Genomic DNA, 18534 nt, shown 5'->3' with positions numbered 1-18534 from the left:
GTTCAGGCAATTCTCCTGCCTCAGCCTCCTGAGTAGCTGGGATTGGATTACAGGCACGTGCCACCATGCCCAGCTAATTTTTTTTTTTGTATTTTTAGTAGAGACGGGGTTTCACCGTGTTGACCAGGATGGTCTCGATCTCTTGACCTCGTGATCCACCCGCCTCCGCCTCCCAAAGTGCTGGGATTACAGGCTTGAGCCACCGCGCCCGGCTGGAAATTTCTTAAAACTGCAGCTTTCCATTTCCTTACTCAAGATTCTGAGTCAGTAGGTCAGTAACCCCAAAGTGTTTGCTCTTCACCATACTAGGCTGCCCCTCCTTACATGATAGTGAGTATTCACAACATCCTTCCTAAGACAAACAAGGCAAATGAAGGTCTGGAGAGTCTCCCGGCAGCAGAGTGGAGCATCCTGACATCCTTACATTTTGCTGTCACTTAGGCATCTCATTTTTAGTTTTGTAGCACCCTCCTCTACACCAACTCTTTACTTTGTAGTTTCATATCACCTTTCATCTGGGAAGTTCAAAGTATTACCAACTCTGGCCTCATGATTGGGCGATGGGAACAGCAATAACCTCATTTTACAGAAGGATACATAGACTGGGGAGCTGACTTTCCTACCATGATGAGTCATACCGCAGGTGAGAGCAGAATTCAAACCTGCCTTTCATTCAGTTGCTGCTGTCATTGTCCTTTCCCTTGCATTGCATGGACTCCAGATCACTTATTAATTGAGGCAGTGTATGAAAAGCATCCTGCACAGTGCCCAGTTCATGCAGAGACGAGTCATTTCTTTCCTTGACCACATTAAACAGGGACTGCCTGGGGCTTTGGAGCCTAGTGGGTATTTCTTGATGTTCTGCAAAACAACCATCAGAAATTCTACACAGCTTTTTCTTCTTAGAGTGCCAAGAAAAACTTCAGAATGCCATCACACAGTGAAAGGCGAAATGGTGGCATCCCAAGGCTTGGCTTCTTGATCAATGTGGGACACATTGGTGCTGGAATTACAGGGCTATGATGAAAAAGCTGAGGTGGTGATGCTGTCTACCTGTTAGGCAGCAAGGATGAAGAATAAACTGGGACTTCACCACACGCGGAGCTACTGAGCTGGAGCACAACTTTTCTCTAGGTCCAAGGGGATACAAAGAGAGAAGCAGGATAGTTTTTTCGCCAAGGAGTGCCAGGGGTCACTTTTGCCTTTGGGGAAAGTTTTCAAACCAAGATCAACTCCACATACTTCAAGGAGGAAACCCCTCCTAGTGAAAAGGTTCCCAAAATTTAGGGTATATATAGGTGACTGGTCTATTACTAGTGCAGATTCCTAGGCCCACCCTCAGAGAGGGACAGTTGTGGGCTGGGGCTTTGGAGTCTGCATTTTTCACCAGCTTTCCTGGTGAGTCAGCAGCAGGACTACACTTGAGAAACTCTGCTCTACAGAACACACACAATTTCCCCATTTACCAGCACTGCTCTTGTCACTGTTAATCAGTCAGTGGCCTGATTATTAAGCTGAGTCAGGGCAAAGCATGATTTTTACATTGCAGTTTTCCCTTATCTCCAGAAACTTCAGTCTTCTTTCTGGTTGGATTCCAAAAGGTTGTGATGAGATAAAGCAACTTGGGGAACAAATATAAAGAAATATGCTGAAAAAATTTCAATGATGGGTTGCAGCTATTAACGACCACTTAGCTAATTGGTTTCTTCTGCCAACATTTTTAAAAGCCGCTGAATGTACGCAGTGTTCTTCTTGATGCTCTGAGATGCAGATTGAAAAAAAAAATGAGCTAGAGACTAGGACAGATATATTACCTCACACCATCACAGAATGCTGAGATGCTGGAATGTCCTTGTATTTAAAAACTGGGAGGGAGGAGCCCCCCCCACCAGGTCAGGATGCTGGTCCCATGAAGACACTGGTATCACACTGCTGTGGCTGCTCACAGTGGGCCAAGGGACATGCCATGTAGCAATGGTTCTGGCATTAGAACCTGGCCTCCAGCAGGCCCTCCTGCTTAGCAGCTAGCGTTGTCTAGAGAGGTGGCCCCAGGAGAATGGGTTCTTTTTGTGTCCCCTACTTTGAACTTCATGCTCTAAACTAGAGCAAGTATTCAACAGACTTCTTTTTAAAGTGAAATTCATTAATTGGAGTCTTAGACCTTTGTGTTATGAAAAGAAGAGCTGAAGCAGAATTAAGCCATTAATTATTTGGCAAGTTTCCGAGTCATGTACCATAATTTCTCATAGTGTTTCACAAGCATGTAGGAGGTGGCTGCTTGCTGACACCTTTGTCTAATGCCTTGTCCTAGAAATGAGTCTGGGTGGTTAGGAACACAAACATTTCTGTCCTAATAGATTCTTCTCTGATCCCTTTATTGATTGCCAGATCTCTTTTGAAATTCTCCAACTTTATAATCAACCACTAGAAACTTTTATTTTTGAGATGGAGTTTCACTCTTGTTGCCCAGACTGGAGTGCTATGGCGTGTTCTCAGCTCAATGCAACCTCCACCTCCTGGGTTCAAGCAATTGTCCTGCCTCAGCTGCCCTAGTAGCTGGGATTACAGGTACCTGCCACCATGCCCAGCTAATATTTTGTATTTTTAGTAGAGACAGGGTTTCACTATGTTGGCCAGGCTGATCTTGAACTCCTGACCTTAGGCAATCCACCCCATTAGCCTCCCAAAGTGCTGGGATTATAGGCACGGGCCACCACACTCAGCAAAACTTTTTCAAAACAAGTACACAAATTTTCTAGTGGATAATTTTAATGCTGAGAATTAATTCTCTTCCTCAGTCCCAACTCTACCTCTTTGAAGTCAGCATGTCTTTCCATCTGTAAATATGAAAATAAACATTAATAATTAATGCTTTTACATCCTCTTCAAGAAGGAAATTTTTTTATTTTTTTTTATTCCCACACTACACTGATGCACAAGGAAGAAATTTTATTTACTTCTGAGGAAGAAATCATCTTTTCCAGAGCTAGAGAGACAGGCAGGAGCAGAAAGGGAACTCGGCTTTTGATGAGACTGGAACCAAACTGCTTCAAGTAATCCCATCTCACCTCAAGGGCAGCTATTACTGGGGTGCTCCCTCCTGAGTTCTTACCTCTAGATGGAAACTGTTTCAAACAGTGGCTTTTCAGCTTCTCACTCTCACTCCAACCAACACTCCACATGCGCCACTTCCACCTTCCGTAGCATCTCCCACAGCCCTATCATTCTCCATTAAAACGAGCATGCTCCATTACCTCTAATCCCACATTAGGTCTACTGCTGTGATTCATCCTCTGGATCTTCTCCAGCGGCCAATATGCACCAGCGCTATGATTGAAGGCTGCACAAAATGCCCTTACTGGCCCAAACCAAAGCCCCATCCAACTTAGTCTGCCTGAGAAGCACCAAAGATGAGTGCTGTAGAATACCCTCCCCCACACCCTCACCTCAAAAACTTACAGGGAGAACCTAATCTTGCCTCGCTCACATTCATACCCCCATCTTTCTGCCACTGCCGACGTAGGCCCTTCCACATTTTCTGCCTGAAAGAACTGTGAAGGGTAATACATTCCATGGATACCACTTCTGTATAAAGGAGTGTTTCCTTTAATACTGCTTTTCTCAAGATTCAGGAAGTAGCATCTAATTTGAACATTCTGAGATGTAGGGAACAGATCCACCATTCCTACCCATATCATTTAGGCTTATAGACTATGGTAGGTTCTCAAAAATGTCCATGTTCTAATCCCTGGAACGTGTAAATATGTTATCTTAAATGGCAAAAGGAATTTTGCAGATGTGATTATCCTGGTTTATCTGAGTGGGCCCAATATAATCACAAGAGTCCTTCCGAGGGGAAGCAGAAGCGTCAGTCAGAGAACAGTGATGAGGGAAGCAGAGTGATGCAGTGCCAGGAGCCAGCTAGTATGGGCAACCTCTAGAGGATAGACGAGGCAAGAACACGGATTTTCTCCTGGAGTGTCCAGAAGAAACGCTGCCTTGCCAACACCTTGATTTTGGCATACTGGATTAGTTTCCTGTGCCTGCTGTGACAAATGACCACAAACTGGGTGGCTGAAAACAACAGCAGTTCCTCCTCTCACTGGTCTGGAGGCCAGAGACCAGTGTCACAGTATCAGGAGGGCTGCCCTCCCTCTGAAGGCTCTAGGGGGAATCTGCTCCCTGCCTCTCTGCTAGCTTCTGGTGACTTCAGGCTGTGGCCACACCACTCCCGTCTCTGCTTCTGTGGCCACACTGTCTTTTCTATCTCAAAACTCCTCTATCCTCCCGCTTATAAAGATGCATTTAGGGTCCACCCAGATAATCCAGGATAAACCTCTCCTTTCAAAATCCTTAACTTAATTAACACTTCTTGCCATATAAGGCAATGCCTATTCTTTGTCATATAAGGGGATATTTACCAGTTCTGGGGGATTAGAAGTTTCAAGGTAATTTGTTTGGCAGCTGTAAGAAAGGAACACCCGGCTGATGGTGCCTCGCTCACTGGGACTTCCTAGGCTGCTCTCTCATGCTGCAGGGGTTGCTCTGAGTTATGGTGGTTGCCTTGTGGCTGTGGCTGTATGGTATAGCACTGGTCTGGGCCACACCTGAGCAAGTGGGGAGGGTCTCCAGGGCCTGCTTCTGCCATATTACTGCTATAGGAATAGCCTCACTCACTCAGAATGCTCTCTGGCTAAGTGTTTGCACATGGAGAAATGAGATGTACAGAATAGAATGTGGAAGGAGAATATTGTGAATTATCTCAGGAGCTGGGATGATGGCCCAGGTGGGATTCTGCCTGACTTGAGGAAAGGCCAACATCCCTTCCCAAAAGAGAAGAGTTTCAACAGCACATGTCTTAACAATCTCTCTCAAGGCCGAAGCACCATCTGTCTAAATGGTACTAAGCAACTGATACTGAGGCTAAAGAAGAAGGAAGAATTCAAGACCTAGTCGTGTACCTTCTACTCCTTCCCGAATGCTGCAGTAAACTCAGACAGTTCAGCCAATGATCTTGGGGACTTAGACACCTGTGGGTAAGGCTAACTAAGGCAGAGTTTCATTTGGATCTTGAACAAGTCATTGCTCCTATGTTTCAGCTTCTCCACTGGCACAGTGAAAGCATATCCCAGGGGTGAGTTCAAAACAGTTCCCTGACACGTCTTGGAAACAGTGCTACTGGGGGCAAAATCAAAACCAATGTTACCCGGGACAATTCGAAGTGCGTTCTACATGTAATTTGCACTGGAACTTGATATGATGACTGGAAAAACTATAAATGAATATGATTCTTGGTTAAAAGATGTATGTGTGACTGGAATAAAATGGAGTAGTATGTCCACCACTGTAAAAAGCAGTGGTGGCAACAAGCTTTCTGTATGGAGGGGTTTGGGGTTGGTAATCTGGAGGGAAGAAGGAGACAGAAGAAAGTCTTGATGATGCCTATGCAGAACAAGCACACATTTGTATTTGGAGCATATGTTTCCTTGTGGCAGCTTTCAGGGAGAGGGCAGTGCTAAAGCCCACCCAAGCCACCTCCTGAGGCCACTGCTGTCTGCACGGTAGAATTACAAGTAGTTCTAATTCTCTCACTATCTTTTCCAATTTTTCTACAAATGAAAAATAGTTAAATTCCAAGTTTTTACAAAATAAATGTTAATTTGTGCATAGAAAAAAGTTGGAACATTCAACAAAATAGTGGCAGTGATTCTCTTTGGGGGACAAGGTTATGGAGGACTTCTAATTTTGCATTGTACATTTCTGCAATGTTTTAATTAATAAATATTTCACTCTAAAAGCAATTTTGAATTACATTTGTCATCCAGAAGGGGTTTTTGATTATTACTATACACTAAAGGCATTAAACACATATCACTCTTAGAAGTTTCTCCGAAAATATGGGCAAGGTTGTAACAATTTTGAGAATAATATATAAATATATTTAAATTCATGGAAAAGCTAATGCATGGACCCAAACATTATTAGGGTGAAGATGAGACAAGTGATGCAAAAATTTTCAAGTGTTCTTCAGAAGAATAACTGTGGACTTGGCAGTCACCTGAGGAAGGTCTTGCCAAACTCCAAATCCCCAACAAGGTGAAGGGACGGGGGTGAGGGGCAGCTGCTACCGAGGGACACCTGCCCTCAAAGGCTTCTCAGTTGATTCTCTTTGCTTGCCTCCAGGTTTCAATAGCTATCTTGGAAACCTTCTTAATGAAGCTGACAAGTGGCCTCTTTGGAATTAGAGGGAGCTGTCGATCCTAGAAAACCAAGCTGAAAGGAAAGTGTAAGTGAAGATGTTTTAGCTCACAGCTCTGGGAGCTTTAAAACAAATAGCGAATTCCTTCCTAGTCCCTCCCAAAGAGGAAGTCGTCTGCTTTAGGTGGCAAGCAACATAACTTCCACAGAACAGCCAGATGCTGGCAGAACCATCTGAGTTCAAATGGTGCATTTTAGAGATAAAGGTACAAATGAGATCTTCCTAAGTACTCTTGACAAAGCCTGCGTTATCACTGAGTTCCCAATAACCTTTAAGAGGGCCTCAGAGGAATGAGTCCTCTCGTGTTATGACCTCCTGACACATCCTGGGACAGCCCTGGGCCACAGCAGTGCCTTCCCAGGTCCTGAAAAATCAAGACTTCCAGGCCACGAGAAGTCCAATCGGAGGCTTGTATGTCTGAGAAGCTGCAGGGGAAGCAGAACAGTACTCAGGGATAGCTGGCAGGCAGGGCTGGGGGTGCGGCCAGGAGAAGAGGAGCTCTGGAGCCTGAGCTTGGAACCCAGCAGGCTCCTGGGTCAGGATCTAGTCACCCACACCTAGGAGAGTAGGAAATCCACCCTTAGGAAAGGCCCATGTTTGATTTTTACTTTACGCAAGCACAGATTAAGTGGTGGGTTCAGTCTCTGAATGTCTATGTCTGTCTCTGTCTTACTGGAAGGCTAATTCTGCCCAAGTGAGGCCTTATTGCACAGGACAGTGGTAGCGGCAGTGGTATCTTCCTCTCGTGTCTTCCCATTTCCCCCTGACAGGAGCTGGTTTGGGCCTTCTTACTTTCCAATGGTACTCCCAATCTGGAGATTGAGAAGTCAAAACATTGTTTTTGCTAGTACTCTTATCCATTAGGGACAAATGTGAGGGCTTTTTTCTTAGTTATAGCAGTCACTATCTACTCACGCTTAAAAACTATTTCATAGAATTAAGAACTGACAGCAACAAATATACCTTAGAAATCTATTTATTCAGCAGTTATTTGTTGAGCCCTAGTTACTGCTAAGTCTCATATGGCCCCTGCCTCCTGAAGCTAGTTATCTAGTGAAATGGATAAACAGTAGTAAAATAATCATTTTACCTAATTATAGGCCAAGGGCTAATGACTCTCAGGTAGACTGACTAGGGGAAAAGGGAAAAGAACAGTGGCAGGAGGCTATGTTTACAGAGAGTTCATTGAATTCCACAGGCAACACAATGCACTCTTGCTCCTACCCCACCTGGCTTGAGGCCTGTACTGTAAGCTGTTTGTTCCTTCCTGGTAGGGACTGGCAGGAAGCCACACTTCTGCTTAGGTCCTGGCTTTCATGAAACGGGACTTACAAAATGTCCAGGCAAGGTTTAGACTCAGTGTAAGGCCCTGGAAGAAAGCAGCCCTAGCTTTTCCGTTTCCACATGCTGATTCCCGTACCTGACTCACACATCTTGTTAAGTCCCCTGCTATCAGCCCCTGTGGCTGCTTTGCATGGTGAGCTGTGTAAACGCCATTAGTTGTGCAGCATGAAAGTAATGTGAATCTGGTAGGTGGAATAAAGGCCACAACCCAGGGTGTTAAACAGGGTCAGGGTCAAAGCGGATGATCTAAGAGGACATGAGAAGGAGAGGGGTCAGAGGAGGAAAGGACCTTAGGCCAAGTTTCTTAACAGGCAAGAGAGAAACAGGGCTGTTATACACCGTTGTACAGTTTGTACAATGCACAGAGCACCTAGTGGAAGAGATGAGTGAGGTGAACCGTCATAAAATGAGGAGAACCCAAGCTCCACTCGCAAAACTGCATTCCTAGCAAGGGGTGCTATCTGTCTGGAGGAAGAACCTTCACTCACAGAGACCAGAGAGGCATGGCTCAGTAAGCATCTGCTCAGAGAGTTGGAAACCATCAGACTCACGCAACAGTACATGTAAGCGATGACTGTCAAGCCTGGGGAAGATGGGCCTCCTTGGATTTTGAACAGTACTGGAGTATAGGTGGAGGAGGGCTGCTGGCTGGGTGCCGCTCTGTTGTGACAAGCTGAGACCACAGGCGCCACTGGCTGAAATGTGGAGGCTCCTCACAGGCCCAGCACCTCTTCAAGGTGGGCTCCATGATCTAGCTCCACCTTCATTTCTCCTTCATCCATCTCAGCCATCTAGCCACACCCGGAAGGCACAGCTCGACTTCTGAGATTTCAAATATTCGTTTAAGAAATGTCAGTGGTTACACATGTCTGTGTTAGAAATGTAAACATTATACAAAGATGAACAAAAGTAAAAGAAGCCGCTGCCAAATTTTAAGATGAAAATCTTCCTTTGTCAGTAGCCTCCTTACTACTCATCCCTCATATTTGAAACCTGCTTTCTGTTCCCACTGGCCCCTATAATTACTCTGCCTCCTCATTCTGGCAGACAACCAGCGCCTGTCTTCGACTTTTGGCCCTTCCTCCACCTCTGGCCTTAGGGCCAGCTGCTTCACTGCATCTTAAGTTTTGCCTCCTCAGAAATCTTACCATGAACATGCCAAGCAACCCTCAGTCTGGTGCCCGCTCCTCCTCACTGCTGCTTCTCTAGGCCTAGGATTTTAAAGACTTAGCCCATTATGAATTCATGGGTCCAATGCAGCACTCACAACAAGACCTTTATTCATCTCTTATATGCCCAGACTTATTTCTGACTGTGGGTAATTCAGACCTTCAAGAACTCAATTCCCCACTAACCCTCTCCCTCCCCAACCTCAGCAAGTGGTTTTGGCTCTATTTTACTAAAGAAAGAAAGGTCTTTTCTTAGGAGGAACCCCAGTAATCTCTCCTGGACTTCACCCTAAAAGTCAGGGGCAGAAACAGCCATGCCCTCTCCTCTTCAAAGTAACCTTTACCTGGGATCCTAAGGATCATTCCTTTTTGCTTTCTCTGTTGCATGTGTACTATTCTCTTTGGATAACTCCTTTTCCGTTCTGCTATTAAACATGCTCAGACCTCCTTCTTATTATAAAAGATGATTCTACATCAATACCAAACTTTTACTCTAATTGAAAGTTGGTTAGATCACTATGGAGAACATTGTATAAAAAGCTTATTAAAAAAATATATTGTACCCTTTGCACCTCTGTAATCTCACTTTATGGAATATACCACAAAGAAATAATCCACAAAAGAAAAAAATGTCACTTGTACAGTAGTTCAGAGCAGAGATATTTACACTTGCAAAATGGTGGAAATACTCCAACTGACCAACCAGATTGATGGTAAAGCATACTGGCATCCATATGATGGGATACCACTGAAGGAATGAAATATTTGAAGTTACAAATATGTGGACTATGTCAATATAGGGAGGTCTGCAGATGAAGCACATTTTAATACACAAAATGTATTTTAAGAACCACACATTAAAATTTGATATGTTTGCTGATAAAGAATAGAATTATTTTATAAAATAAAGCATTTGATTCAATTGCTTCTTCTGGTTACTGCTATCCTCTCCCTCCCTGCTGCCATTCTCTGGTGACCAGCCATTGCTTCTATTTTGCTCTATCAATTTTCCCCTTAAACCACTTCAGTATTTTAATGAATGGATACCCTAAGCAATCATCATGACTTCCTTCTACTTAAATCCTTAAATCCAGTTAAATCAGCAGCATTGAAACTTCCAGACGTTTTCTCTTCCCATGCTGCTGAATCATCCTAGTTTCCCGCCATCTCCTCCCTTTTTTTACTAACTATGAACAGTTCTCAAGCTTATTACTTGGGGCTCTGGTCTTTGCACTCTGCATGCAAGTCCTCTGGAGAGATTCCTTTGAGGGAAGCCAGCCCTCCTCAGCACTGCTGACTCTCACTCTACAGCTCCATCCACAACCTGACCCTCAGCTTCCGGTTCTATGAGATCCCTCCACTTGGATGTCCTGTAACCCACTGTCATATTGTTTCTAGTTCTCTGTGTCTAAAAAGCAACTCCTCTCCAAACTGTCTCTTCAAACTTCCTAATTTCTGGTTAATGTCACCAATATTCTCCAAACTCAAAACCAGCACACACCCTCAGTCTGCTAAGGCTGCCCTGCCTACAGGACCCACCACATTCCTTTCCACGGCGATTGCTTTGCTGATGCTGTACCTTGCCTTGTGAAAAGCCCTCTCTTGTGTTCTGTCAACTCACAGCCTGCTTGTCCTTAGGGCAAGGTCAGGTTCTGCTTCCTCTGTGAAGTCTTATCTCTTTTTTTTTTTTTTTTTTTAATAGAGACTGGCCTGTACTCTGCCACCCAGGCTGGAGTGCAATGGCATGATCATAGTTCACTGCAGCCTCAAACTCCTGGGCTCAAGCCATCCTCCTGCCTCAGTTTCCCTAGTAGCTGGGACTACACGTACATATCACTATGCCTGGCTAATTAAAAAAAAAATTTTATAGATGGGATCTTGCTAGGTTGCTTAGGCTGGTCTTGAACTCCTGGCCTCAAGTGATCCTCCCCTCTTGGCCTCCCAAAGTGTTGGTATTACAGGTGTTAGCCATTGCTCCAAGACTTAAGTCTTTTCTGATTACTCCAGTTCACAGTGACTATTTTCCTCTCAGCACCCTTTTGGAATTTAGGCTCTGTAGTGTCAATGACACCCAATGCACTGTTCTTTTCATTTCTTTTGCCTCTCTTCCTCAGCTGTCCTCTGATGAGTCTCCACATCATCCTGCACACCCAGCTCCAGGGTGTCTTCATCTCTGAAGTCTTCCTGGCTCTCACCGGCTCAGGGTGACTCTTCCTTCTGGCTTACCAAAGCACCCTTTCCCATAGCCAATACGGCTCCATCCCCTCATGTTGTAGTGACATATAATTTTGTGTCCAATTCTTTTGCCAGAATATTAGCTGAGTTCCTTAAGAGCTGAGACTATGTCTTATAGAATAAAGCACCAAAGATGTGTTTCTGACATGCAATATTGTCATAACCACTAATCATTCCATATAGCCACCTTGTCTTCCACACAGATTACAGTCTCCTTATGGACAAGGGTTGAGTCTCATTTCTTTTATATCCTATAGTGACTAACAACACAAAACAGATAAAGGACTTGATGAAGGATATGTGTTGAGAGTATGCTTAAATGTCTTGTGAAGACGATATGCAAATTTATATGAATAATCTATAAACCTGGAAACAATACTTTTGGGGTAACAGAAGTCTTATCAAGTTGTCTCGAGACACTGTATCTTGCTATTTTGGGCCAGCATAACACATCTCTGTACTTAGCAGTGATCCTGTTACTTAAGAGTGTTAATAGGATGCCTAAACTGAGAGCTTTCAGCTATGAGCTCTACCCATCTAAAATCAGAACAAATCAAGGACCAAATCAGAGTCCCAGGTAAGTGTCAATGACCTTCAGCGAAGGGGGTAGGGGTGGAGGGTGGCTGGCTGCCAAGAGTCTGGTGCTGCGGAAAGGCCTGGCTACACAGCACGTATTATACCACTGGAGATAAGCCTGGGTGAAACACTCCTCACATGGGAAGGGTATCTAATTTCACCCACTGGTCTAAGACCTGCCCCTTTCACATGGCAACACATACCTTAGACCCAACTATGATCTTGCTGACTCAGATGCAGCTAAGATTTCATTTCTTACCAGTCAGGAAACACCATTTAAATTACAAGGTGACCAGGACCACAATGCCCTCAAGATAAGATGACTGTTTCGCCAACAATCACTCTCTCCGAGTGGTGGAGCTCCTCCGGCCAGCCATACCCAAAGACTTGCTCACCAATAATTCCAGGAAGCAGGGAAGGCCTCCACCCCATCTGGGACAAGTGTTTGGGTAGTCAGACCATTTGGAAGAAGAGGCAGATCCTGCTTAGCAAACATTTATCACAGCACAGACCGAGCTATGTGACAGGCCATATGTTCTTCAACTCTAAGTCCCAGATCCTCAGGAGGAGGCCAGAAACACCCCTTTCCCAGTGCTCAGAGCTGGGCAGACTCCACCACTGGCAGAAGGCAGGTATCAGTCCTCTGGGCTGACCATCTAGGTGATGTACAGTGTGTGTGTGGATGGGAGAGATGAGGCCAGAGGACGGCTGCCCGGCCAGCCCCTTCCAACAAGGCCAGCCCCTCCTGACACAGCCAGCAGCTCCACAGACCTGGTGTGGCACAGAGGGAGTGGCCTAGCCCATGCCTACATAGGGCCTCTGCCCATCAGGTGGCCACAGGTAGTCACCCAACCTCTCCGTCCCTGGAAGGAAAAGGGGTCTCTGAGCTGATGGCTGTATGGAAAGTGACAAAGGGCAAAGGGAAGAAGGTGACTGTAGCAGGCCTTGGCAGAGTCTTTTAAAACAGACAATTTAGATAGATGCACATCACCCCAGAAATGGGCAAAAGCCTCAAAAAAGGCACCTGGAACACCAGAGAACTGGGAATACAGAGAATCTGAAAAGACAGGGAAAAGAAGGCCACCCGAAACAGAGCCCTGTGGTATATAAGGTTTTATTAAAACCTTCTGATAAATTTAAATAGTAAAAGTAAGAGGCAAAGAAGACTCTAATGACTGCTTTGCTATATGGAATCTAGATGTCACTGGTTTTAAAATGTCATAATTAAGTTACAGTTGCTTAGTGCAGAAAAGCTTAGAAAACATCAATAAGCACTAAGAAAAGCCATTTGTTTTTTTTTAATCCCAACACTCAATCACTTACGATTTGGCATATGCGCTTCTAGTAGTATCTTTTCATATTTTTCTTTATAAATATGGTATTTTCCTTGACATGCTATTTTTCATCCTGCTTTTTCATTGATATTAAGAGTTCTGGAATGAATATTCCAAACATTCTATGTTTTTAATGCCTGTGCAGTATTTTATCTGGACGAACCTGACCAATCCTCAGTTGCTGCCACTTTTGGTTCTTTTCAATGTTTGATATTACTAGTAATGTTGCATTAATAAAAATCGTTTACAAGTATGTCTACACATCTCTGATTTTCTAAATATTCCTAGAATGGCAATTTCTGGTCTAAGGACATACATCCTTTAAGCCTTTTTATGTATAGTGAAACTACTAGGCAGATTTGAAGCCATTCTTCTTGCTCAGTTATTTTAAACATATCACACAAGTGGTATGCATCTCCTATATATAGGAAATAGTTTCAGGGGAAAAAATCATTTTGCATGAAGTTAAAACATTTTAGATAGGACAAGTCCTTATTTACTTGAGACAAACGAAGCGTCCAGAGCTTAAAATACTGATGTTATGCCAAAAAGTTGACTAACAACATCTGGTCGGTTTAGCAAAGCTGGTAGGGCATTGTGCGAGTGAGTACAAGATCCAGGCTTATGCTAGTATTGGCCAGTCAGCTCTATACACAAGAAAAACCATCCTTGGCCACAGCATGCTTCACCAAACTTGGCCAACTGTCACACGAACCTGTACTCCTGGCCAAAGGGAAGATTGGGTGATGGAATGTGAATTACTCAGAATAACCCATCCTAACTCCTGGGTAAGCAACCCAAAGGACGTATCCAAATGACAGGTGTGTCATCTTTCTATAATAAACATGACATCTGGCTAGAAAATACAGTTGGCCAACTTAACAACAAAATTAAAAGCTCAACAATCCTTAAGGATTTTATCATAGTTTACCAGTAATTCCTATCAGAAGCAGTGAATAAATCGCTATGTAAAAGGTGTGCTGTACCAGCCAGGTCTGATCTAGAACTTAGCCACACAGTGTGCCAGCATTTCAGCTTGGGTGCCTTTAAACTTCAAGCCCTCCTGACATTAAGTAAGAGGCAGGGATTTTTCATGAAGGTCATATGGTCAGATGCCATTTTCATCAATAGTCGGAAATTAAATGAGCTTATTAGAATAGCTATGATTATTTTAGCTGGTCAAGCAATGGAATGACCAGCTAAAATAAGTCTTAAGAAGAGGTGATGAGGTAGGTGGTCAGTTAAGTACACTGGGCTGCCGGCAAAGCAGCCTCTTTGGAGGGTCCTGCCCTCACTTAAGACCTTGGTTTGGTGCAAACTGCCTTGGCCTGCTTGAAACTGTCAAACATTATTTGCCCCAGGCAAGAGAGGCTCCAAGTAAAGTCAGCTGCTTCTTTTGTACCAACATGTATTTACTGAACAACTACTACTGCCCATTCTATTTGGTATTCATTAAATGACAAAAGCATCCACGCTTCTTACAACAAGTCAAATATCAAAGCATATAAAGTTCCCTTTTGAGTCTCCCTTTCCCTTCTCCAGACCCAAATCCCACCTCCCAGAGGTAAACAGTATTGTGTTTCTCTTTTCAATCTTTAGATGTCTATACATGGGTATTTCCTTCCCTACTGAAATTTATCTAGGAATTTAAATTCACTTTTGCTCTCTCACCTGAACAGCTTGCCCTGGTTCTTTAATTACTCAGTAGTCTCTGCCTTGAGCCAGTCTGTAATTCTCTCCATCCAAAATGACCTCCCTTTACCTCTACTCACTGGTGAGGTTTCCCTCCTAAGATGAATAGCTCCTTTCCCTTGCTCTCTGGATCTCACGGATGCAGAAGCTGATTTTAGCCAAGTTACCCTTGAAATCTATGCCTCTACCAGTCGAGGAAGCCAATGAAGACCACATGCGTGTCCCTCACAAGCAAGAGCTCAGTAGCTTTTCTATTTCAAATGAAGACCACTCCCCAGACTGGCCTCCCTGATGGAGGACTAGCCACCCCAAGCACACCACAACCCTAAGCATACCACATCTGTGCCTCCTAAAACCAAATGCTCCCGTCCTGCCAGTCTTTCAGGTTGGCTGAATACATGGAGCAAAGATACATTTCATATACTCCTGTTTCGGCAGTTGAAATAATAATGCAAGTGCCAGTTCTTCCCAGGACAAACCTTCTCTCTGTCCCTGTCAAATAACGACAGGGCTGCTGAGAGATGGGGGCTACAGAACTGGGGGTCCAAGATGGACCTAAATCAAGATACAATTTTGAAACCATTATTTGTTATTTTATGCTTTAGTAAATATAAAATAATGACTGGTATTTCTTATGAAGCAAACACTCTACATACTTTCTTTCATTTAATCTTCACAATAACCCTGTAAAACAGATGGCTATTATTCCAGTCTTACTGGCATTCAGAGGTAACATAGCTCACCCAAGGCCACACAGCCAGGAGGTGGCTGGATGGGGATCTGAACTCAGGTCTGCCTGCTTCCAGAGGCCAGGCTGCCTCAGCACTTCCCAAGGATAGGGTTTAGAAGTCCCTATGGCTCCCAGAAACTACAGAAGGTTCCATTCTGAGAGCTGGAAGATAACCCGCTGCTACCCAGTATGCATGCTCCTCCTCTCAGCCTCTCCACCTTGCTTTCTAGAATGCGGTAGTCTCACATATAAGAAGTAGAAAAGACTTCAAATACCCAGCTTCACATTTGCTTTTCTGTTAGTCGATGCAAATTAGAAAAAAGACCTTCTTGAAGTCAGAATGCGTGAGAAAAAAATATTATTTTTAAGGTGGCAAGAATAAATATTTAATTAGACAGTTTGACACCAAATATTGCCTGGCTTTGCAACATCTCAGATGACAAAACAAGCCCTTGTCTACAGGGCTAATTATAGACTACTAAATTATTTTTATTAAAACCCTTTGGAACATTACGAGGGATGAAGCAATGCGGTGCTGAAGACTAACTCTAGCGTGGAAATCTGGAGATCTAATCCTGACTCAGCCACTAATAACCACCAACATTCACCTGCCTAATGTACACAATTTACAAAGTGTTTTTACACATGTTCCACATGGGTTGGGTGACCTTAGGCAAGCCATTTAACTCTTGGTGTCTTGTGTCAACTTTAGAAATGAGGGCATGAAACTATACCATTTGGGGTCACCTCCAGTACTAACATCCTAAGGGAAGGAGACTTGGAATCTTTACAAATGTGTCTGTAAGCAAATCAGGGCAGATGCATTCTGTTTTAAAAAACTATATTTTCTGTTCAGCTCCTGACAAATGTTACTTGGCTAAATTCAGGTATAGCTCATAAGACGTTTGCTGCCAGTTAGTTGGCTCAGTTTCTAGAGAGTACCACACGAAGGCCTTTGGCTGGATTCCCATATGGGAATTTTCCGCCATTCAGTAGCCTCCTACCATGCCTAACTCCAGCCAGTTATCTTACAAACACAACCCCATAATGTGTGCCAGCATGGAGGAAGGACCGGAAGAAACTCGTCTTCACAATGCATGCACTATCAGGATGGTAGGTCAGAAATGGCATCATCACACAGGGATATTATCAACACCATTCTTTCTCAATTCCAAGATTCACAAATCCCTTCCTCAAGCCTTGCCACTTTCTGACTGTTTTAATGTTTCTAAAATGAGAATGTACCTTGGAATCAACATACATTTTTGATCTGGTAACATTACACTATTTTACCTAAAAGCTATTGGTAAATTGCTGGCGTGTCTTAGAACCAAGAATACAGTCCTACAAAACCACAACATCGATTACATAGACTTAGGTCTAACTTGGTTCAAATCATGTGCCTCTCCTTGATCTTAACAATTACACTCGTCCCTGACCTGGGTAGAGTGGCATCTGGTTGGTGGTGCCCATCTCATATCAGCCAGGGACAAAGCAACCCCTTGTTCATCCCAGCTTGGCTTTTGATCTGTGCCTATGCCTGGTTCATGCCTTGGACACATAGGTAAAAAAAAAAAAAAAGAAAAAAACAAACAAACAAAACAATTATACTCAGCAACAGCTGGATAGGCAATGCCCAAGACAAGTATCAGTCCTGTTTCCTCATAGTAGCAGTTTAAAAGGCATTCCATTATTATTTCATAAAACACTGGTATGGATTTCAAAGGCAAATTAATCCACATAAAAACCACTGTGATCCTCTGAAAGTGTTATATCCCACAGCAAACTGGAAAGGAACATTTTACTTACACCCTCCTGATCTATCTAGCCTTCACACATTTTCTCCCCTCTTAATTCACAACCCTTCACCCCAGTAATATCGCTGATTCCCAAAATACACTCAGCCCAGGAGCAGCTCTCCAGCACAGCTGTCTGCTCCTGCCCTGCTCGGGTATTTTGGTGAGCTATGTGATACAGGACCACACGGAAGGAATGCCACTCTCAGGCCCCACGGTTCCCATTGCACCACAGGCAGGTGCATCCCACCAAACCCCAGTCTGGCATTCGAAACAGAAGAAATTGCCCTGCTGGATGGGGGCTATATTTTTCCTGAACTTCATCTCTATGTTTAAAACTAGGGCGACAGCCGTCTTGGCTACTGTAAACTAATCTGATGGGCATGGGAGCAGGGAGTGGCTCTGAGGAGGCTGCCAATAGGCCATGATTGAGCAAAGTAAAGGAGGGAAATAGTTATTTCTCAGTGTTTGCAACCCCAGAAACTCCAGATGAGTGGCTCCTTCACCATGAATTTTAACAATGGACCATTCGTTCCTTTTGCTATCTGGAGTAAAAAGCCCAAAGCCTCTTGTGTGGTAGATCCAGCTCATATTTACATGTGTTTTTTTAAAAGCACACTGAAATTTGGAAGCCAAATAAAAAAAGTTGACAATGAGGTACACACACAGTAGTTAGGAGCCCTCAAGTTGAGACATGTTTATTAAGAGTTTCTGGCTCTGGGCACTAGCTCTGACTTCAGCTCAGTTCTCCTGGAAAAAGAAAACTGTTTGCGACCCTCCTCTATTCCAAAAACAGGGACTGCAAGACAGGCAGGTGAAGGGGGAGCAAACATAACCCAAGGAATTGTCCAAATATGCTAGAACCCCTATGTGGTGACACCCCCTACAAAGACACAGCTGCAGGAGGCACAGTGTACAGGCCTCACACCTACACCGTAGAGAAGCTTTGATTTTTCTTCTTCCTCTCCACTCTGCACACGTTATGTTAAAACTCACTACTACCCAATCAGTTAATTTACAGGAATCCAAGACCAAGTCCAGCCACAGCCCCTTCATATAGAAACAGTAAGCACTTCCTATGGATGGCATCAGGCCTGTTTCCAAACCTCACATTATACCAGGGTTGCAGTGCCATTTAAAAAATTGCATTTTAAAAAGTGCCACAAGATGCTTATTCACAACAACACACTGGAAGCGCAGGAACTTGGAGCTCCCAAACGCAACCTTTCTCCCTTCTCTCCACTACTTCTACTCCCCGCTTCACACCGCCGGCCGGCTGGGCAGTAGCTCAGCCCACTAGAAGGCCACCAGGCACTAGCCGCGTTCATAAACGCTAGATGGTCACGATGGGGCTGAACCCTTCTCAGCCACATCTATTCCGAAAGCACTGCAAGCTCTG

The 18534-nt window shown here is 44.1% G+C and overlaps 1 protein-coding gene, 1 long non-coding RNA gene and 1 other non-coding gene across 4 annotated transcripts in view; 2 read left to right on the top strand and 1 right to left on the bottom strand.

Annotated features, from left to right (window-relative positions):
- Positions 1-4377, top strand: part of LOC116566758 — a 12972-nt gene extending 8595 nt beyond the window's left edge. The window contains exons 3-4 of the long non-coding RNA XR_004276002.1: positions 332-334; positions 4300-4377. This is a non-coding gene — a long non-coding RNA (uncharacterized LOC116566758). The remainder of the gene's footprint in view (positions 1-331; positions 335-4299) is intronic.
- The window catches only part of MAPRE3 (microtubule associated protein RP/EB family member 3), a 58120-nt gene that overhangs the window by 38596 nt on the left and 990 nt on the right, over positions 1-18534 (bottom strand). The window lies entirely within an intron of this gene.
- LOC116524360 lies at positions 16769-16903 on the top strand. Its single transcript, XR_004257303.1, has one exon. It is a non-coding gene; the product is annotated as a small nucleolar RNA SNORA48 (small nucleolar RNA).

This window comes from Sapajus apella, unplaced genomic scaffold, assembly GCF_009761245.1.
Source record: "Sapajus apella isolate SASKATOON/1434 unplaced genomic scaffold, GSC_monkey_1.0 scaffold44, whole genome shotgun sequence".
Taxonomy (NCBI): domain Eukaryota; kingdom Metazoa; phylum Chordata; class Mammalia; order Primates; family Cebidae; genus Sapajus; species Sapajus apella.
Note: the sequence above shows the minus strand (reverse complement) of the source record. Positions and strands in the feature narration are given on the sequence as shown.